Source organism: Pezoporus occidentalis, unplaced genomic scaffold (genome assembly GCF_034315485.1).
Source record: "Pezoporus occidentalis ecotype Australia unplaced genomic scaffold, CSIRO_AGI_Poc_V1 ctg24, whole genome shotgun sequence".
NCBI classification, from domain to species: Eukaryota; Metazoa; Chordata; class Aves; order Psittaciformes; family Psittacidae; genus Pezoporus; species Pezoporus occidentalis.
Genome location: NW_026914285.1, coordinates 1,139,417 through 1,162,755, shown reverse-complemented (window position 1 = coordinate 1,162,755; position 23,339 = coordinate 1,139,417).

The following is a 23,339-nucleotide window of genomic DNA, read 5'->3' as shown; positions in this document are numbered from 1 at the left end:
GTGTTACAGTCTGGAAAACACAACAGACAAGTATTTCTATTCTTGTCCTGATTTTTGCCTTTTCCCTGGGCATGTGCTAGTGTCTGTTGTCAGAGAGAAAAGATTATGTGCTAGACGCTAGCAATTTGCTATATTGTTAGCATTTCTTCCTGCACCAGCACCCTGTCTTTTGCTGCTGCTTAAGATGTGTTGTGATAAAGCCAACGGGCAGCGTCTAGATGGCACACACCTACTGCCTTTGAAAGCCATTTGATGCACTAGGGCTGTGTTACACAGGCATGGTTTTAATGAGGTTCTTATGGGGTTTTCAGGAGTATCGTGCAGCATGCAAGAGAGACTGAAAGGGAAAAATCCTTACCTTTGATTTCACACCTGTCGCTATAGACACAGTCAGATGTTTCACACAGTCCTGTTTAAGGGGCTGAAACATGGAATGGCCATCAGACATTTTTAATCTTCTGTACACTAAGGATGTTTTTCCTTTTCCAGCTTTACACAGGAATGTATCTGTTGGCAAATTTAGGCACAGCTTACTCATTTGGCTTACATTCGCATATGTGCATTACATTATGCTACCTTCCCCGGCTTTTTAAACCAGTGTCCTCCAGGTTGTTTTGTTTTGCCAAGAAAAAAAAAAAAATTCTGCAATTTTACAGTGTGGTAGCTCCTGATGTGAAAATTGGAAAGAATATTTCCGGGTCATTTATGTACCTTCAGTGACTGAAAGCCTGATGCCACCTCAAAGCTTTCAGATGGGGCAGTGGCTACGTGCACTATCTTGTTTGTGAACAACGGAGCTGCTCCCATTGACACCCTACCTCCAAAAGAGCTGTTGTGCTATATATCACACAGCTGGAGCAAAGCAATTTTTTGGTGGTATTTACTTACACTTATTAATGCAATAGTACTGTGGGTGCTGCAATCACTAAGTTCATTCCACTCCTTCCTCAAATAGAGAGTGTCTTGCCTTTACAGTATGTTCTTCCAGATCAGCGAACATCAGCCAAAGGAACTGTGCCCATCACCTTCAACAGGCTGTCAAAAAAGGGAGTTTCCTTTCTGTGCCTATGTGGAACCAGGTCCCATGATGCACTGCTTCTGGTTTCTGTGATTTTGAACTGTACATAGGAATCTAAATTCATTGTGTTACACAACTAATCCTTTATCAAGATCATGAAAATTCTGAATGAGACACAAAAAAAAAGAATAAAACCAGGTTTGGAGGAGTATCCCACTATTTGTGAAATGAAATTGATTTCCATTCAAATCAGGTCTTTTACTCTTCTTGAAAATGTCAAGGTGTCAGCCTTGGCCATTACTAGACCATGATTTATAGCTGAGACAAAGTGATAATACTCAGGTGACTGTCTGGAACTGTACTGCTGCGCCTGGAAAGGCTACAGATGACAGCCACTTCTTTCTTAACCAAATTGCATTGCTTATCTAAGATCAGTCTTCCCTCATCCATACTCCCCAAACCCTTGATAGCAAAATGATAAAACATATAGGCTTGATGATTTGAGATCAGACAAATAAGCCTTGTGAAGGGAGTAGGTTACAGAACTTTAGAGAAACACATTAAAAATAATCCTTTAGCTAGCTATATCCTAGCTGTTTGGATGAATACCTGTAAAATGTGAGACTGATTGCCTAGTTTCAACACATGGGTATGTTTTAATCCATCTGTAGGATCTATTTCTGTAACTCGAGTATACTAGAAGCACAGAAAATGCTGAAACCAAGGAAGTTTTCAAATAGTAAGCATACTGTCATTTCCTTCTGAAACTAAACAAGATGTATGCAATAAATAGATTAATGGAGGTTAAAAATTACCTGGATAATATTTAATTGAACACTGATAAACTAATTGTTATTTCTCCTACTGACATGAAGTTTTGCTTGAATAAAGGCAACAGAAGTACTGCAGCCTAGGTGCTAAACTCCTACTAATTTTAGTTGGAATTAGGCACCTTCAAGTAGTTCAGACAAGCCTTTTTCAAATCTGTTTTTCTCTTTATTCCTTCAGCTATACTTGTATTCTCACTATAGTGAAGGAGAGAATAAACAAGATATATGAGTAAGTCAAACAAAATACTAAATACTAGCACAACTAATAATACCATTCCTGACATCAGATTGTTTGTTCTAGTGTTAGTATTTGTAGAGGATATTGACAAAATGGGAAGGGTTCAAAAAAAAAGCAAGCAACATGATCTGATCTTCCCAAAAACCTAAATTACAGTAACACAGTGAAGACAATCTCATTAGTTTTTCACTGAAAATGCTCAGAGGCAAAAACAGATGACCATTTAGATAGTCAGGAAAAGTTTCTGTAGCTTGAAGCTGATGCTAAACAAATTCCAATTGGAAATAAAGCCTATGTTTTTAATAGTGATGTAATAGACTACAGAGACACTCTTCCTGGGGTTATTATGGATTTGTTGCCATCCCAAATCCTAAATATACACACTGACCAAACAAATTATTGGTGTTGATGTGGGAGTTGTTTGGTGAATGCTTTGCCATGTTTTATGGAGGAAGTCAGACTAGATGATTGAGTTTGCCTTGGCAGCGAACATGTGATATTTCTGCTATGTGTGGGAGACAGAAGGGAGGAGAGCAAGGGAGGAGGTAAGGAGGAAGGAAAAGGAAGAAAGGAAAGAAGACAATGTCTCTCTGTCTTGCCCAGTGCATGTAAGGTGCAAGCCTGGTGTGGTACCACGTTTCCTGGTTCCGTGAACTGCAGATGGCACCTAGAAGCAAAGAAGATATAGGATGGCATTCAGCCACAGGTTTTACCACAGGACAGGAGACTCTGCAAGTCATATAAGAAGAGTACGGCAGATACTAAGGTCTGCTGTCACTTCACGATCTGGATGCCAGCTGAAGGATATTTTTGCTATAAGTAAAATCATACAGAATCATACAGACACATGTAAGACTGCTTTACAGAAAACTGCTGGCCCCAGTCGCTCTTGGTGGAGCTATTCCTTAACATGTTTCTTTTTTTCTTACTAGCTGTTGTAGAAGATCATTAGGACCATTAAAAATATGATCTGAAAAAAAGTAAATGTGGATGACAGTATAAAGTTGAAAAGTCTCGATGGAGATTAGATGAATATTGGAATGTGAGATCACATAGCTTGTTCAGACATGTTCTTCCCAGCCACAGCAGCAAGTTACTGTGAACACCCAAAGAACAAACAGAAGAGAAAGGTTTGTAAAAGAAATGTCTAAAACGTCCACTCAAGCTACCATAGTAAATCACGACCTCCTACTGGCCGCTGGATGCTTTGCTACTATTTGTGTTATATTTTGGTCTCAGAGGTCTAACTAAAATCAAGGTCCCACCGTACTAGTCACTGTGCTCCCAGTTAGAAAGTGGCAGTCCCCATGTAAAAAAGCTCATGGTCTGCCTGAACAACACAGAGCAAGTGTCAGGGAGGCAAAATAAAGGTTGACTCACTGAAATAGAGCTCGAGGGAATTGTCTGCACTCATGCTGTGTGCCAGGAAGTGACCCTAAAACTTTAGCCGTCAATGCAGGAAAGAACATGTAGGCAGCAGTTTGGAAACATTCAAAAGGTTTTAAAAAGTATTAGTTATTGCATGTAGTAATTTTGATTTCCCACTGGCATTTAGGAAATTATTGCCAAATTTCATAAAACCCAACTGCAGCTTTTGGAATTTAATAATTCATTAAGGCCTACCAAACCTCAATACTCAAATACTGGCGATACTCACAAGAAATCTAACCCCCTGAGTCAGGCAGGAGAGGTTTCCAATGTTGCAACATTCCAACCTGTTTCACTTTTAAATATCCAGCCATTGTCTTAGAACTGGGTGCCCCAATGACTCCTAAAACATCAGGGTTTTTTTTTACCATACACTGTGGTCCAGAAAGAAGCATAATTTTGAGAATTGATATCCAAAATAACATGCCAACATAATACACATGAGAAAAGCGTGGTCTCCTAGGTTTATATAAAATCTAACAGTAAATCTAACTCCCTGAATACTCCACTGTGTTATATAAACACATGAGCAGGAGCTATAAGCACTGGATATCCTCAGACTTGTAAGCAATCTTCCCAACAAAGAGATGAACCCTCCGCTTGCAAAGAAAAGCTGCAAATCCCCCTACAAAATGGCTGTACCAGCCATTTCACATGCCAGGCTTGCTAAAAGCTGATGGCTGTGCTGCTGGGGCCCTGCATAGATGCAGAGAGGAGGTGCTGTGCAGGACGGCAAGCAGTGCAAGCCTGCTGTGAGGGTCTGTGGAGCAGAACTGCCTTCCTGCCTGCAGTGTGCCCAAAGCAGGGCTTGGCTCCTTGAGAATGACTATTCATCAACACTTCTGGAAATATAAATCCAACTAAATGCTGGTAGCAAATATTTAATGTACATCACTAGCAGAAACTACGTGTGATGAAGAGAGCAGCAACAATTCCATAGCCTCCAACGCCTGAAATCACAGTTATTAAATCCGATGTTCTACAAATGATTCTCTGTTCTGATCGTGTGGTGGTCAGGGCTATCATGTTATATTCTGCAAGAAAATGAACAAGAAGAAGATCTTTATCTGCAAAACTGCAACTAGCAACCTAATATATAACTTCTGACAAGTGGCGATTTCTGAATAGGGCCAAGGGAGGGGATGCAGATTCTGCAGAAAGTTACAAGTAGGACCATTTTGTATGTCCTTCATGTTCAGGGCAAAGAACTGCCAATGAGACAAATGCAAAAATTGGGAGCAAGGTTAGTTCAAACTCTTAGAAGAACGAAGGTGGCATCTCGTAGGGTCTCACAGTAGAGATGTGGAAGAGACTGAAGCAAAGAGATGATTACTATGGTGGAAGACAGGTGAGAGGTAGCAGCTGCTCACTAGTAATATTGTAATTCTATTTCACAGAATAACTTTTAGCAGAAGAAAACAACTAACTTGTCCAATTCTCTGGTGTAATTATACCAACAAAATTTATGTACACATAAATTTTAGAAGTAGAGAGAACTAGAAATCATGGGAGGATCCCACAATCAAACTTATTTCTAGACACAAAATTGTTTCTTTCACATCAAAGGCAGTATGCACAGAGTGCAGAGGAACAGACAGTGAAGCATGAAGACTTCTCTGCTGTCTCACTTGTATGAAAATCAGTACATAAATTGGATAAACAAAAGCTACTTCTTTATGTGTTGAAGATACCCTCTTCATCTGATTTACCTTCATCTGATGGAGATGTTTTGAGTAAAGGGATGTATTATGAAGAAATTCACTCTGCTAGGAAAGACTTCAGTTAGAAATTAAATCCTGTGCTAAACTTTTCAACAAGTATCTACCTTCACTGAGGTCTTTTCATGGCTCCGCTTATTTCTACTTTAAACTTCTCACTTTATTGTACTTTAAGCTCCATCAGTGAATGTAAATGGGGTTTCACTATACGTTTAGTGCATTCAAGCATTCTTTGTTACAGTTCCCACCCTGCCGCATTATGTGAGCTCTGCCACGGAAGTCCAGCAGTCGGTTTGTTTTCTGCTATTAATAAAAGAACCTACTTTTCCCCACTTCTTTGAAGAAGTTGAAAGGGCTACATGTTAGAGGGGGAGGTGGTGGGGAACAGACTGTGGTGTAATCCCCAAACGCAAATGCTGTCTAGATTAGAAACCTCCCTGAAGAAAATTTACAAATGCTAAGACTGTGCTTTTTGTGTGATGAACACTAGAGCAATAACTTAGCCACATACTGGGTCCTGCCTAATGCTTAAGGAGCCTACTAGGTGAAAGGAATTAAATGAGAAAAAAAAAAATAAAAATCTTCAAGTTGGCTCTGTGCCAATGCCATCTAAACCTTTCAGTATCCAGTGACTTACTTGTGCAAGGATTTTCATATGTATTTCAACACTAAGGTATATTAATATAATACTTAGGAATCTGTTAAAATAAAATAATAATAAAAAAAAAACAGAAAAACCCCAACAAAAAAGAACACACAAATGGGATTTACACATTGCCAGTGTTTTTACATAGTCCAGGAAAAGCTTAATTAAAGGGGTGGGATGTGTCTCTGCTGAATAGCTGTTTTTCCTTCATACCTTCCCATGCATGACACGCACACATCCAAGAAAAGAAGTTGAGGGTGGTGGTGGTGTAAGAAGAAATCCACCCAAAACCAGAACCAAAATTACCAGCCCTAAACTATTCAGCACAACCTTGTTGATTTATTTGGCCATTTAAATAAATGAATATGCTCCTTGTAGAGAATCACAGCCCCATTGTAACAGCTAACAAGTAGAAGAAAAGTACAGAATATTATCTGCCTTTTTCCCTATAGGATATTCATGTTGTTCAAACTATCATTACCGCATCTAGTTTATCGTAGAGTTACGACTAATCCTTAACTCCTAAATAATCAGGAACAGTGGTAAAGATTGCAATCTTAAAAGCCTATCAGATAAATTTTAGTCTATAATTGACTGGGTGAGTCTGTGATTAATTTTAAATCTTACTTAATAGGTCAAAGATGTTTATAAAGATGAAATAATTTTATCAGCGTTGATCCTAATTATGTTCACTAACTCTCTCAGCTTCCATACTCCATCCACTTGTTGCTACTTAGGCACTGCAACTAAACACAGCTTTGCGAGCAAATTAATATGGGTAGATTCTGGTTAGAATATAACTCACCAGGTAAGAATAACTCTCGTGTTCCCAAGGAATGGAACTATGCAGCATCCAACAAACTCTGAAGATGCCTATTGTAATCATCAAAGAATGAAAAAATTTAACAAGGTGATGAATGTCTCAGGTAAATTGTTTGGACAAAAACACTTTAAATGAACATAACAAAATAAATCTACTTTTATTTGAGCAATAGGATTCTAGATTTTATTTTCCTGTTACACATATTGTCTATCTGACTACCTACCTTATAGACCTCAGGCAGAAGTCAGTCTTTCTTGTATTTTTTTCCGTGGGTTTTTAGCCAGATCCTAAGAGGAGATGACTGGTTTTCAGTGTGAAATTAAGTACCCAGTCAGGAACTGAGCATAATCATCACATGAGCAAATAAAACTGATGGCTACATTTAATGCCTACAGAAATCTTTTCCTGCACTGCATATTAACACACTGAAAATGTTATGTTAGCTAATCGTGAACGTGCCGATTTTCATTACACATGGAAATGTAGAACATCTTCTGTTAAACTTCATTGACATTTTTCATCAAATGAATAGAGCAATGCCCTGAAATGTGATAATCGTAGATTCTTGTTATGCAACTTCAAGTAAAATATTCTTTCCTCTAATTCCAACAGTAATTAACTTGGATTGGAATTCTCCTGACTCATGTATCAGTCTTCAGCACTGTATTAACGGATCCTAGTGTTTATATGGTTTGAAAAGAGATCCTGTCCCATATATATAATATTCTATTAAGGTGTTGAAGACTTTCAGGTTAATGGAAAGAACTGATCAAATCACCCTAGCTTGAGTTATAAGCATATTTTTTTGTTTGGGTTTAAACTGAAATGGCATCTTGTTGAAACTTAAAATGCTTCAAAATGAAGCTCTGGAAAATTGTTGCATCTCCCATGAAGACTAAAAATTAAAGTAGACAATTATCATAATAAGAACCCAGTTGTACATGGCACACAAAAGAGAAGCTAATACTTCCCTCTGCTTTTTGACTGATGTTTTGTGTGGTTGTAGCTAAACAGCACTTTAAGTTGACAGCAAATTAGCAAACAATATGAGGGAGGAAAAAAGAAAGAAAATCATGCAGGGGTTAAGATGTTTATGTAAAACAGTGATTTTCCTTTTAAAAATTAAAATGTACAAATAAGCTGGTGTCAGAGACTAGGTGATCCTTCATTTCCACCGCATTGAGCAGGCTCACATCAGCAGCAGACAGCCGTTAATATATGCGTCTGGCTCAGTCTGGTCTACCAACTAGGAATTCATCGAATTGTTAATATCATTCCTTTTTTGTATGCACCACGCATCATTTTCACCCTCTCTCTCTCTTTTCCTCCCCCTTTGCAGGAGCTTGTGTTTTGGTTTTTTTGTTTTTGTTGTAGCACAAGCTGATTACTCTGAAATCACATATTAAATAGCATTTAAAAGCATTTTGGACTCAAAGAACATAAAACCATATAGAAATGAGAATATATTGAAATCCTGTACATATAGCTAAGCATAACATATTTGCTTTCCAGTTATGTGTGTTAATAGAGACAGCTTTCATATACTGTCAATGTGTAAATAAGACTGCCTTCTGCATGGCATCTGTAAGCATTGTCATGTAGTCCCAGGATAGGGAAACATCTTGTTGATCGTGGTGGGAATTCTGCCTGCTCAAAGACGGGGAGTCTCCCTGACTCCACCCACCTGTGCCCCACTGCAAGGAGTTCAGGGTGTACCAGAGGCTAGGTTTGCTGTGTTGAAACTGGAGAAGAAGAGGGAGGGAAAAAGGAAGGCTGTGTACCAACTTTTTCATCTCTATGGCAAGGGGCAGCAATGAGTACAATGGGCAGTGAAGAGCCACTGGAGTTATCCCAGTTCAAACAGTAATGCAGAGGCTGTACTCACTATTAAAGTTTTTGCTTTAGCACCAAATAAATCAGGTAGGGATTTTCTAATGACTCATTTTCTTCCCTCTCTCAGTGCAGAGTAGAACACACTTGAAATCTTCAGGCTGCCAGACGTTTCACACTATACTTTCACCTTCATTGTATGTACAGTATTAAATGTAAAATGAATTCAGAGTGCTAAAAGTTAATCATCCGCACAAAAGTAAAATTTGCTGATTCAAAAATAAACGCAGTGAAAATCTTTAATTTGTAAAGACGTGTGCATCATATATCGGATTAAATGTATAAGGATTTTTATTTTGATTAATACTATGCATAGTTTAATTTGCATTTTGTCATGTACCCACACACAATACAGTTTTATCTTATTGTATAGCTTGAATGAATGAAATACCTCTTTACCTGATCAAGATCTTAAATAGACCATTTTTGTACTGAAAATTCTCGTACATAATACGTGTCACTGGCTACTGAAGCGCTTCGTAAGTGTAGCACCTAGCTGGTACATTTGTCTTTTATATACAGGTTCAGATCTACTTTTCTAATATTGCCTAAATGGACGTCAATGTTGAATAACTCATGTATGTTAAAAATTACCTCTGTTTCTGAATGTTTGAAAGTAGCTCTTTTGAGTGTTCTTAGCATGTGGGATTGACAGTTTACAAAGAAAATAATTGCATATTTACAGGAACTATACCGTCACTGTAATTGCTAAGGCAATATTTTTATGAGTATTTAAAGACTAATTATATCTTGAGTAACTTGAAAACTACATACAGCACATAGTTTCTGTCCCTTAAGAAAACAAGACAAGAAAAAGTATTATACTAACAGATAAGAACAATTTATTTAAACAACAGTGTTGATGTTTACAATAAAACCCAATTCTTCCCACACAAGTGGAAAAATATACTGCAGCAAAAATACCACTTCTGAAATGATCAAATAGTTTAGATGCCTAATCTGTGTGAAGCCTTTGTCTCAGTGAAGTCTGATGCACCAATAAGGTCCTGCAGCATCTTGGGTTATGGACAGAGGAAACAGAGAAAACTGACTCAGAACTAACCCACCTATAAAATATTAAGAAATACAAACAGGATTATGTGTTGGTTGATCAGAAGTTCAAGTCTAACGAACAGTGCAGAATAACTTCTGTGCTTATGAATATTTTTATGCAAAGTCAGCTAAGTACTGAACACAGAAGGGACTACCAAAGCTCACTCTGTTTTTTGTTAGAGGGGGCAAAATGCAAAAAGTGATGGAGACAATAGAAGTTGAGTCCAGTGCTTAGAGTACTGACTGTTCAGTATAAACTGAACAGGTACAAGAAAAGTGATTCTGTGTGCAAAGTGCTTTTAATGCTGTAGTATGATTTTTACACCAATATTCTCCATCAGGTTAAAATGTAAATTAAATGGGAAAATATTTTAAATGCCATATTGTGTTCTTACTTAGATAAAGACAAATGATGGCAACTAACTACAAAATAAGCTTTGTCCCATGTTACAGGAAAAACTAAGCAACAGTTTTCCTGTAGACTGAAATCATTATTCAAACAACAATAAAATGATTGTTTTCTAGGCCTCAGATATCAGTGTTCATGCTTTATCTGTTAAAAGTTAATTAATGCTGTAACAATATAGCCGAAAGTATACTGTGTTGGCATACATACTGTATAGGTATACCATACATTGTATGTGGTAATTATCTGTCAAAATTATCTGTGATAATGATATTATCATTGAAAGACTTTTGCATCTTCTAATATCTGTTTTGAATGGGTTTTTTTCTTTTTTTGGGGGGGGGTGTGATTTTTTTTGTTTGCTTTTTTTTCTTCTTGAGGTGCAAACTGGCATTCAGGTTAAATTTGAATCCTAAATGCAATATGACATCTAGCCCAGTTTTCTAAACATGCAAATACGTAGCATCCTAATGTTGCACAATGGATAACAGCTTTTTTTTTCTCAGGAACAGTTCTGCTGTGTAACATTTGAAATAGGTATATTTTCCTTTTTTGCTTCCAGACAAGGAAAGCTCCTTTGGTTTTCTAAATTCTGTAGAGAAACAATCACAGTCCAAAGCTGCTGGTTCCCCTCCGCCTAGGTCCCAAGAGCCTGACTTGTGATTGTTGCTAAAAAACCTCACAAGTTAGGGTCTCAGGGACTAGGAAAAGTCCAATATGATCCAGTAGAAATCGTCTTCCAATAAATTGAATTGCTCAGTATTCATAATCGCTGTCATTAAAACTTTCATTGCTATTGTTAAAAACACCAAAATAAAACAAACCCAAAAAACAATATTCCCCCCAAATTAACAACCCCTCCTTCCCCCCCAGATCCACAATCCACAGTTTCAAGTAGGGGGCAGAAAAGATCAAATAAGCAGGCAAGATGCATACATACATTCAAACAATGTATCAGCTGACTGAGCAGACTTTTCTTATAGTCCTTAACTTTTGAAAAAGAAAAAACAAAGAACACAGGAAAAAATTCTTCACTGCCTTGTCTTGCAGGTAGCCATATTATAATGCATCAGAGGGAAGCATCTAAAAATGAGTTAAAACCTGGTTCCAGCAGATTTCTACAGTAACAATTTTATTCTATTTCCCTTAATGCCTGAAAGAAGGATTAAATGCTTGTGAAGGAGTTTCTAATTGAACTAGTTCCCCATTATACTTTTAGTTCTACAGTTCAGGTGGGCCCTGGGTTACAGAGTACTTTAAACCCATTCACGACGCAAGGATAACCTTTGGGTGTGTATTCACTTTTTGCCTCTTCCCCACATTCAACATTTAATCCTTCTACAGACTGATAGCAAAAGCTTCATCCCTTCCAGTGGCAATACTAGCTTTCACTCCATTAGCTGTAGAAAACATTGACATGCAGAGATTGTTGTCACTTGAACCAGATTACTCAAAGCACACATAACTTTCAAATACTGTCGATACGGTAGGAAGAAATGCTCAGATTTCCTGAATAATTTCGTTCTGAAGCCAAACACTTTTAATGGCACGACCACAATCCTGAATTACTTTTGCATTCATTCTCCTTCGATCTTTAGCCTTGTTTGCAGAATGAAAAAGAAAATTTCTACTTTAGGGATGGGATCCACAGTGGTTTTTTTTTTTTTTCCTCCATCAGAGCCCAGAGCAAAAGAAACAGCAGCCATAAAGGTCCTAGCCACTGGAGCAGACTCTGGCATAGAAAACTCAGTGCTCTTCGGGAAGCCGTTCAGCTTTAAAAAGGAAAAAAAAAGAGAAGAGGGGGGAAAAATTAGAATCTCTGCTGGTCGAACAGGTGAATCATCCATTTACAAGAAAGCTGTTCAGAGTGCTCTGCTGAAGAAAAGATTTGCCAGTGCCCCCCACCCCCACCCCTGCCCTTCACCCTCCCCTCCAGAATGATACTTCAGATTTCAGAACATTATGGATTATTAAAATATTATTTCAGCTGATGATATAATGCAACATTATATAAGAGCCGTTTCTTTGTCACTGTGCACCATTCAACCAGTTATGCCTCAGACACAAAATAGTTAAAAGAAACAATTTATATATATCAGAGAGATATATATGTATAGCAGTCCCTAGATTTCATTCCATTTCTTTTTCTAAAGCTGATCATGATTTAACAAACAATTTTGACCACAGCCTTCAAATCAATAATTAGAATGAAAAATCTCTCCCCTCTATAAATATGACATTAACATAATTATACCACCCCCATCGCAGAGACCCATCCTCTTTAGGGAATACATCTGATGCTCTGAAGATGGAAATCAGTCAGATTTTAGTTGCTCTCAAACGTACCTTTGCTTCTCACTGACTGACTGGCTTTACCTTCCATGCACACACACAGTCACTAGCACACGCACGCACACACACACATACACACACATACACATGCGCGCGCACATACACACACACACGCACAAAAAGGCAAGGCAAAGCAGCGGATGCTGACTCAGAGCAGTTGTGTGTGGAGGGGGTGGTATCGGCTGGTATTTTCACTGCACTCATCATTAACATTAACTCACTCTCTAGCATCCACCCTCTCTCAGACCTGCTGGACTGCAGCATTTGCATGACGCTGTCACTCTAGCCCTTGTGGGTCAGATGTTAGAAGAAAAAAAAAGCCTCAAGGCTCTCATAAGGAATGCCTTCATTTCTTCCAAAAGGTCCCTCTTCTTATTTTTCCACCTTTCTACTTCCTCTGTTGCTGTGTCTCAGTTGTTTGACATCTTTCCGGAAGAAAATGTCTTGAGCTGCAATAAGCCAGTAGTCAGTCGGTCCTCCCCTCACCTCACACTCCTATTCCCACCCCCTTTTTTTCCTAATCAATAAGACAGATCTCCAAATGCAGTTGTGAAAACAGTCTCTGACACACAGACTTTCATCCTCGATCCTCTGCCTCGGGAATAGCAGGCAACCCAGGCTCACACGTGATGTCGAGAGAAATAATGCCAGTAATTCTTGAACAGTCTTAGGAGTTTATTCTACGCCTTCTTCATTTTTTCTTTGCTTGAGTAAATACCAGTGGGAAGGACACACTAGCTCTCAAAGGCTACAAGGATTCATTTCTTCAGAAAAGCATGAGCATTAAAAAGACTAATATTAATCTTCCTCAAAATTAATGCTATATTTCCCCCCCACCACTCATTGTGCTCTTTATAAGTAGAAATTGTCTCATAGCCAAAACACTGCCAGGGTCTGAATCACCGTTCACTGTACTGAAATCATGAGTTTCTGGACTTCAATTGGCATTTAAATGGACTAAGTAGTTTTTTTTCTCTTTTTTTTTTATTTATTTATTTTAGACATCTTGATGAAAATAAAATAAAAAATAGAAGCTGCTTGTGTCAGAGGGAGCACTGCAAGAGAACAATGGCAATACAACCGCATCACCACACCGAGTACTGAAAGTGCATGTTTGAGCTACACTTGTGTATTTATCTGGAGGGTATTTGCTCCGTGTTGGTAAAGAAGTCTGTGCACATACGTGTACATTGAATACACACACACACACACACACAAACTCAAGACACATATATGAAATATACAACACAAAACAAAGCACAAAGGCTATTAACTGAAACACAGGCACAAGTCGTCGGACACGCTATGAAAATCCACAGAGCATAATTATTGTGTGCATTTTTACCTTGTTCCTTTGTTCTTAAGGCAAGGGACTTTAATGACTTACGGTGTTGACACCCTTTCGGCTTTTCCCTTTTTACGCCAACAGTATTTGGGAATTATTTTTCCAGACAATACCACACCACTGTGATTCGCGGTATGAAAATTATTTACCAGAGGAGGGAGGGGGAATGGGACAGGTGATACGCAATTCGCCAGCCAATTCTCAGAGCTGCCTGGTGCCGTAGGAACTCTCGGCAGGTCCCAGGATGCAGTGCTACACTGCAGCCCAGGCTCAGGTAGCTGTCTGGCAACCTAAGGGTGGCAGCAAATGTGAAGGGCATCTGCTCGCAGGAAAGGTCCAAAAGAAAACACTGCGCAGCCCCAACATAAAGAAAGGAAGCCAGAACGCTAGGGTACACGCCCTACACCCAGTTAATATGCATTTACATCCAGCTGTCATGATGGTAATTAATTTTTAGGGAAAGGATGGAGGACAACAGACAATTAGGAAACAGTTAAGTTTGTAATCTCAGAGAAAGGGAGAGACGAAGACAGACACACACCCACAGACAGAGACAGACAGCGAGCAGAGAACGCCAAGCATGAGACAACAAAAACAAGACTGAATTCAGATTTGGGGAATTATAAAAAAAAAACAGGATAACAGCATTCAGCTTTGCATTTACTGAGGTATAAAAAAAATTAACACATGCACAGCATGGCTTAAAATACTCATTGCCATCAATAGTCTGTGACTGATGCAGGCTTCTTACTGCTATACGTACATTAGATTGGTCATCGCCTCTTAATCTCCTTTTGCTCAGACCCATCCATTTTTTGCTGCTCCAGCATCTGTGCCCTTTATGCTTTTTTTTTGCTGTATAGTTACCCACAATACCCTGGATAAATTAATGTCATGACCTCGCTATGGCTATCAGACAGAAAAAAAGTCTATGATTTTAATAATTGAACATGTGCGTACAGCAAACTGCCTACAGATCACCCAGATTTGTGGACTGCCTCCAAAAGCAGCCTTTGCTAGCTCTGCGAATCAGAAACAACAGATGCAAATAGCCACAGAACCCAGCTCTCTGCCTTGCCTTTCTCTTTTCTTTTTTTTTACAAACCCACCCTTTTCAGTCTGTGCCACTTCACGTTCCCTGCGTCTGCCCCCTCAATGGTTAAAAACATTAGCCTGACGAAATCAGAAGCTTTTGAATAAAAGCATGAAGATGAGGGAAAATTATAAATGGTTGCAGATTCTGGAAATTTATATCCAGACAATGAGCAGGGAAGAGTAGCCAGGTTCAAGTGCTGAGACTCACTCAGGAGCACCTCTGGGGCCAATGGGACTGCAGACTAGATTAAATCAATAGTAGTCTGAAACGAGATGTCGTAATCAATCAGCTCAATTACCACTGTCATAGATCTGGGCTTAAGGTCTTTCCTGATTCCACTCTTCTAATCATTAACCCTTATACATCCTCAGAGTAGGAACTCACACTTGCTCTGGTGCCCTACCTTTCAGATCATCAAAATTTAACTTAGCACTTTGCCCTCATTCTCCTTTTCCCTATTTAAATAGTATCAGAATGGCTCAGCAAGAAACATATTTAAATGTGAAAATGGCAAGGTTAGATGCACTCTTTTCAATGTACCTATTATATATTTGCTGCTGTGTGCTTATATATTATTATGCCTCCGGGAGTGGCTGGGTGGATCAAAGACTGCTGTTTAATTAACATTCAACTCAGCTGTTTCCTTGGAGATTAAAAATACAAGACTAGTTGAATTAAACTGAAGCTGTTCACTCCTTTTACTAATCCAATATTATGGAACTCTTCTCTCAACCTACTTAGGAGCAACTTGTTTCTGGTTAAACCACTAGGAAAATCCATTTTCAGTTTGAGGGTAAGTGCAGAAAAGTTTGAAAGACATTTTCGTATGTATGTTTGAATTTCACAGAATTAACCATTTACATTTTGCATACACAGTACAGTAAATTCCCCTGCAATGCAAGGAGAAAAGAACCATTTAGTTTGAATATGAGCAGAACCACTTTGAAATCTTGACTGTAACTGTTCGCTGTGTGACACTTAAATGTCATCTATTTAACTTCTTTTTATTGCTATGCAGGTCCTGAAAAGATCGAGAAGATTGTCATAAAAATGCTCTGGCAACTGTCACAAATCCTTCTCTTAGTTTCTCAAGAGGAAAGAAAGAATCCATGTAGCAGGTATCCAGAATTTTGGTCTCTTAAATTTGACCTATTCTGCTGTTATACTCAAATAATATTAGTGGAAGAAACCCTCATTACATTTACAGTTACATCACTGTTTGTACACTGCCTCTATTTCCAAGCAGAACCACACCTTTTTTAACCACAGATCTGCTTTTCAGCTGGAGAAACAGAACACGTAGTCCATGGAGCACTGCAAATGACAAATAGCAGAATTAGCCCGTGCCATGGCAATGATATTTTGGGGAGGAATTTGTGCTTCTAGGGGTGCTAGGAATGGGTATGGGACAGGGGTAGCAAATACATGTTTGACAGCAGAGTCAGAGGCTGATGTTGGGGGTCTGTCTGCAGGGAGGGCACCTGCTGGGGCAGGACACTGGGCTACCCAAGACAGGCTATAATTGGAGATCGATTGCTGGATTTAATGACCCAGCTGTTTTCATTAGTAGAAACCGGAAAAAAAAAAAAAAAAAAAAAAGGCCTAGAAAATGATTCAGCTGCTAACATAGGTGCTCTTTAACAGGCTTATACCTCAGCCAGACACAACTTTGCTGCAGCAACTGACGCCTCACAGATGAAAAAAAATAACCTCAGCTTTGCATCTTTTCTGGGAAGGATTCAGCTGACAGTGGGATGAGATACAAAAAAAACCTTCACTCTGTCCTTTAGAAAAGCTAAATGAATGCAATGCACCAGACACCACCTTAAACAGGATGCTGCTCAGTTTTACAGGCAGCAAAGACTGTGAGCATCATCCACAAGGGGACAGCATTCACATCTACACTGGAAAGATGCAGTTTTGTACAGGCAGAACAGAATGAGACCAAACCCCCACAAAAATAAAATAAATAAATAAAATAAAATTAAATTAAATTAAATTATAAAAAATAGGTGTTTCCTGGATTATTACATATGGACAGAGAGGGAGGAGAGGTGAGCCTGGACATGGATATAAGTTATCAAACCCCATTCAAATACAGGAGGAGTCTTCTGTTTCTCAGGCAGCAAGAGTAAGATGATTTGCAGTATTAATACAAACTTTGTGTGAAAAATAAGGATTGTCTGAAATAAAAAATAACAATGTTAAAAGAATGAGATGACAAGAATTAGATACTACTGGAGCAAAATCAGAAGGTGTCTAACACAAAGGGAGAAATGCACTAATATAAAATGCTATTCTTATTTTGCAGTTCTCATCTTCATAATCTCAGTGTGCTCCACCTGGCAGGTAAACCCTGATCCCTATTTTCCTAGGAGCAAAAGTTTCTTCATCACAATGCTCATGAAAAGGATATCAATTAAAATAAAAGGTTTCCCTTCCTGTAATGTAGTATTTAAATGACTTAGAAAAATAAGACTGTCAGAGTGGCCTGTGTCTAACCACGTAGTTTTGTGTGATTGCCCCATGATATCTTCTCATCTCACTGATGAACAGCAAGGTGAAATGACTTCATAAAAATGCCACAGCTATCTAGTTCCAGATCTATCCCAAAAAACTACCCTCTTATCTTTTTAGAAATGCTACACCCAGAATTTTTATTATTTTTAGTAACAGTGCCTTTTGTAACTTAGCTGCAATTCCCACCCAACTGTGAAGTATTAAAAAATAGCCTACTCAATCTCTTACAGAAAGGAAATCACACATAAAATTAAAGAATTTATTTTTTTCTTCTCTCCACATACAAACTCCTTCTTAAATGCTATTATACAATCGCCTTGCTGACTTGTCAGTTTACCTGCCCTTTATTAAAACATAGATATGTGACAGCAGAAATTACTGCAGTCTGAATTACTTTGGAAGTATATGAATACTATTCAATAGACCTTGATTTCACTGACATTTTCAATTAAAAAAGTAATTATTTGTGAAAACTAACCACTATGATATTTATTCTTTTCTGACCTATGTTTCCTTGAGCTTCGAAAGCATGAAATAATGAATGAACTTTTCTATTTATGAATGCTTTTTATGCTTACTTCACTAATTGCTTTTTGTTACCACTTCATAGCACCAGCACATTGTGAAGAATGAAATTCCAACTGTTCATAAAACTGTATTTGACAAAACAGTCAAGCTTGCATCTGCAGTCTGCTCAATAAACATGTAAAGTACCGAGCACTATTTTAAAAATCCCGCTTCATAAGTTTTCCAGTATGACATTTTCACTCTTTCCTTACTAATTAGGTATACATGTATATAGATATATATATATAAAATCAATAAAAATGTAAGATAATGTAGGACAAGATCACCAAAATATGTCATTTATACCCAGAAGGCACCCTCCATGCTGGTTACACACTATTGTTGCAATCATCAGTGGGCCTGATGCTACCAAAAGTGCAATCCAAGTAAGCTTATTTGGATGGATAGTTTCTGAAATTATCTGTATTTTTCTGAGCACCAGTTCTTGGATACATATATGTCAAATAAGAATCAGAGTTTACTGAAAGAAATTAGAGGTATTCTGTATATGTTCCAAACAGTAACAGGATGTACAGAATTCTGCTACAGAAGGAAAAAAAAAACAACTCTTATTTTCTTACACATTGTGATTTGAAGATAATAATTTGTGAGAAACATTAAGAAACACCATTTCTACAGCCTTGGTTTTAGAGGTTTTAAAAGTAGGCTGGGGAAAAGCAAAGCATTTTAATAAGAAAATACAAAATAACAGGTTCAATGCTTGCAAAACCAGAATATTTTAAATTTTCTAGTCAGTGAAGGTTAAAGCTATCCTGCATTCTCATAGTTCTCTCTCTCCTTTCAATCAATCTCATTGATTTTTTTTTTAAAGGTCAGAGGCTATACCTTCATTGATCAAAGAAACAGCCTGACACAGCGAAAGAGTCTGCCAATTCCAGACAGATCAATCACACCTTTGTCTGCTTTTGATACATTATGGTTATTTATTCTGCATCACCACGACTTTCTGTCGCATGGCTCTTAATGTAATAACGTTGCTCAGGGACAATAATAAAAAAGGGGGGAGGGGAAATATTCTATTTAAAATAGTTTAAGTGCCTCTCTGGTATTTCTGAGGGTAGCTTATGATAGAACTTGGCCGGTTTGTTTCATTTCGGTTTTGCCTTGGAAAAGAACTGCTCTTCTGGTATTTAGATCTCCTTGGTCAGTGTTTTGTAAGATTTTATAAAGGCAATCCTTTGAAAATTATTTGTGCAAACAGTTTTTAGAGAAGTAATTAGACTTTGATAAGAAAACAATTATAATCTAATCACAATCATAATTTTCCATGTTAATAAACTGTTTCACAAATGTTTTAATAAATAGAATGTAACTGATACCCAGCTACAGCTACTGACTCCACTATGACTGTAAAATGAAACTAAATGGTCAGCCTAAAATAATTGCTGGGAAATATTGCTGAATAAACAGATACAAGTGCTGAAAAGCTCCTGGCTTTGCAAACTATTATGCTGAAAGCCAGCTACAGCTTTAAAAAATGCACTATATGCTCACTGTCATGACTGAAAGTTATATGTTATTATTAATCTTTCTGTAGCATGGGCAAGAAGCCTTTAAAGCTATTGTTGGTCTATTAGCAAATCTTTCATTCATATTCGGTAGCCTATCACTTCATAAGCAGTTGCGCTACTTAAGAAAAATCACTTGTGGGTCTCATGATATTTTTTATAAAAGTATTAAACTCCAATTCTAAAGGTAAAATGGTAGCCTAAGAGAAGTTAGTGGCAAAACGCCCAGTGACTTCAGTGGAGACGGGATTTCACTGCACGAAGTTGCTTCTCAACTCCTTCCACCCAAGCTACCTGCACAAGAAAAAGAAGCATGTGGGATTTCACAAGACCATACTCTTGTAAAGAATTTAAAATAAATTACAAATTCCTTAGCAAAACAGCTAACAAAGCTATGATGACCACTGTGCACCATGCAGCCCTTGCAAAGACAGTGGAACCTCTCAGTAAAATTATGCATGTAAATCTTTGCAGAATCAGGATATCAGGTAATAAGACATAATCACCATCGTTAGAACCTTATAATAAGATATATGATAATCCAAACACTTGGCATCAGTTTCTGATTTCATTGTGCCTGCTCTGTAAATTATTATGCGCCCAATTTACAATTACATCAGCATTATTACATAGAGCAAAAGGTAAGTGGTATACAAAGCTGAAATATTAAGCCCATTAAAAAGTTATGAGTTTGACAGAGTCCCTACATGTATTTGTGTGCATGCCAAGAAATGCATTTCAAAACCTTTAACTAAAGGAAACTGCCTTCCAGTGATAAACTGCAACATCTAAAAAAACGTTGCTGAAATGCTACTGCCACTCTCAAAGGCCAAGAGACCTTAAAAAACGATTGCTGGCTGACAGCATTGCACAAAAACATACAGTTTCTTCTGTAAAGAAATAAAGCTGAATGCACAACATTTCAGAGAAGTTTTGAATAAGTCTATTTGTCCGGCTTACTTTGCAAAGGCTCTGTAGAAAACAGCACCATAAACACTTTCAGTCCCCACACAAGGGCTAAACAAAGAGTCCTCTTTCTAGCCATTTAATCCAGTAATTTATTTTTTCAACCATCACATAAATCGAAACACAGCTGTAACCAATGACTTGCAGATCCAGTTCCCTGCCAGCTGGATCCTGTTCTGCTGAAACAGCAAGATTTTTACATTGTTCACTTCTGTACATCTGGAGAAATCATTTGGGTTCAAAGGTGACTAGAAAAGCTCTTTAAATAAACTCAACCAACAGTGAAGAGAGGCCTAAGTATCTACAAAAGCTATATGAAGTTCCATTTAAAAAGTTCTTTTTTTTCAAATTAGTGCACAGAGCAGTTTGCTTCTTTAAACATTTTATGATTCTGACACTGTAATTGAATTATCCACTCAAATATGTATTTTGCTAATAAAGAAATATTTACTACTTTCCAAGACATTTCAAACACAGTGTCAGTATTCAAAAATTATGACAGTCACCACATCTAAAAGTATCATCAGAAAAAATGCAACAGGATAAAATAAAATATCAAAAATATACCTCAATTAATGTATCTTAGCTGTGGTCTGAAATTCCACTCAACTTTAAATTAAAGAAAAAGCAAACAATAAGAAAGCATCTACCGTACTTAGATATGCTGAAGCTGGGATCTCTTAGATGTCAATCCTTAAAATAGCCTTACTACAAAAATCTGCATCATCCCTTATTGCATGTATCTTCTAGTTAAGTAACAAAAATGTCCCTGACATTTAAAACTGCAAACAGTAAATTGATTACAATGCATTATTTCGTTTAGAAAAGCAATCACAAATTAAAACAAGTGAATCTTTCAGAGGTAAATAACAATGAATATGGAAGTCTCATATAATCTGTCTCTGATTACTTTTCAGACAAAACAGATGCTCAAATACATTTACAAGGGAGTAGTTTGATGCCTAGCCCAGGTCCCACAGACAAAACAAAACACTGAAAGTCCCTATGCTAGGTCTTAATTGCAAATTCATATACATGCACTATCAAAAACAAAATAAACAAAACTTTCCATTGGATGTGTGTTTCTCTTCAAGCAGGTAAGCAGGACACATCCAGAACATGCCCCAGTTGCTTAAGTAAAGATGTAGTTCCTTAACTCCGCATTATTAAAAGGTATTTCAAAATTCAATTAGGGTTCACTACTGAAATTGCTTCTTTTCCTTTTTTAATACTTACTGTTATAGCTGTTTTGAAACAATGCTGATAAAAGTATCCTTTCTGCTTGCCACTGGCCACATCTCTGTGCTGGCTTCATGTTATTTCCCATTATCTCCTCCTCACAGATTAACTGAGTAGCTACCTCACCTTCAGTTCTTGATTCTTGCTGTCTGTTCTTGCCTGCACTTCCCCCCTTCACTCATAATTATAGGAATGCACTATTAAATATGCTATCTATGCTCTGTTGTGAAAATATGAGCATTAAAAAAGTAAAACTAAAAAAGAAAGAAAATATCATGTCTTTAAAAGCCAGATAAACCAGATAAGTCATCTGCAAAAATTAACATGCACAACTCAACCAGGTAATTACCACATCACTCTGGGGCAAACTTCAGGGTATTTAGACACGCATTTCTGTCCATTAACATGTACAAATTTACGTAAACATTCTAAAATTAAAAATATCTAGCTTGCACTTAATTACAATGTTTCTGGAAAGCTTTCTAATGTGCATTTACCCTTAACTACGTTTCAGTTTTTGCCTGATATTTAATGTAAGTATCACAGAAGGGAGTGAATTTTGACAGAATGTAAGGTGCCACTGCCCAGTGATTGAGCTTCTGCTGTGCCTCCCATGATCAACTTTGCCAAAATCATCAGAACAATTCAACAGTATGAGTTCCATTTACAATCCATTCACTGCAGTTCTTTGATTCCACCCCCAAAATAGCTCTCTGCATTTCATACTCTGTATTGTCAAAATTATTAGCTTCCATTTTTAATAAATGGATTAGGATTTATTATCCAATTCAGATATCACCTATGACCCATTATGTAACATTAACTGCCTGCGTGTCTGCCAAGGGTTGAGGTAAATCTGGATAACAATGAGTCACAATCTGAAATACACCGCTCAGAGACTTGGGACAGTCTAGGAAAAGTAAAATAGTCTGGAGAGAGCTGTTACCTCACTTTGTTAGGTGACTGGTTGCTTAGAAAATCTTGTTTAATTCTCTCATATTGCAGTTGGCAGTACAGATGGTATTCTGATTTATCCAGGAATGTAACTCCCATGGCAGACCCTTTGGTCTTTTTAGCTTCTATCTGGTTTAAAACCTAAGCTCTGATGAATGAATCTCCCAACTGGAAATCCAGCTCATCAAGCTAGAAAGACTGAACCAGAGATTTTTGGATCTGATGCACCAATTTCAGAATGTGCTAAGCCAGATCTTCCCATTATCTAAATTTTTGTTTGGCAAATGTTATGGGAGGTTCTACCTAGGGGTTTGGATAATTATGCTTATCTTCTATAAGACATTTAGTTATGCCAGTTTACATTGCAAAGTCCTTTATGTAACCTGTACCACTGGGTGCTCTGCAGCAGGGATGAACAACTTTTCTAAGGCTGAGATGCCAGACTTCGCACACATCTCCTGTATTAAAGACAGAGCTTGTCAATAGAAACTGAACAGGGTGCCAGAAGCTGCTGCCATTTAAAGATGAGTGATGTTGCCAATCACATTTTTGGCAGACTCTTGATCCCGTGGAAAGCAGCAATTCCCATTTGCCAGTTCTCAATGAGTGTGCAACCCAGGGCCTTCAACCCTTAGCGTAAATCAGGACACCTGCCAAAAGAGATGGCTGTTTCTTCCTTCTTTCCTGACCTCAGTCATTTATACCTTCACCTTGTTTGTGC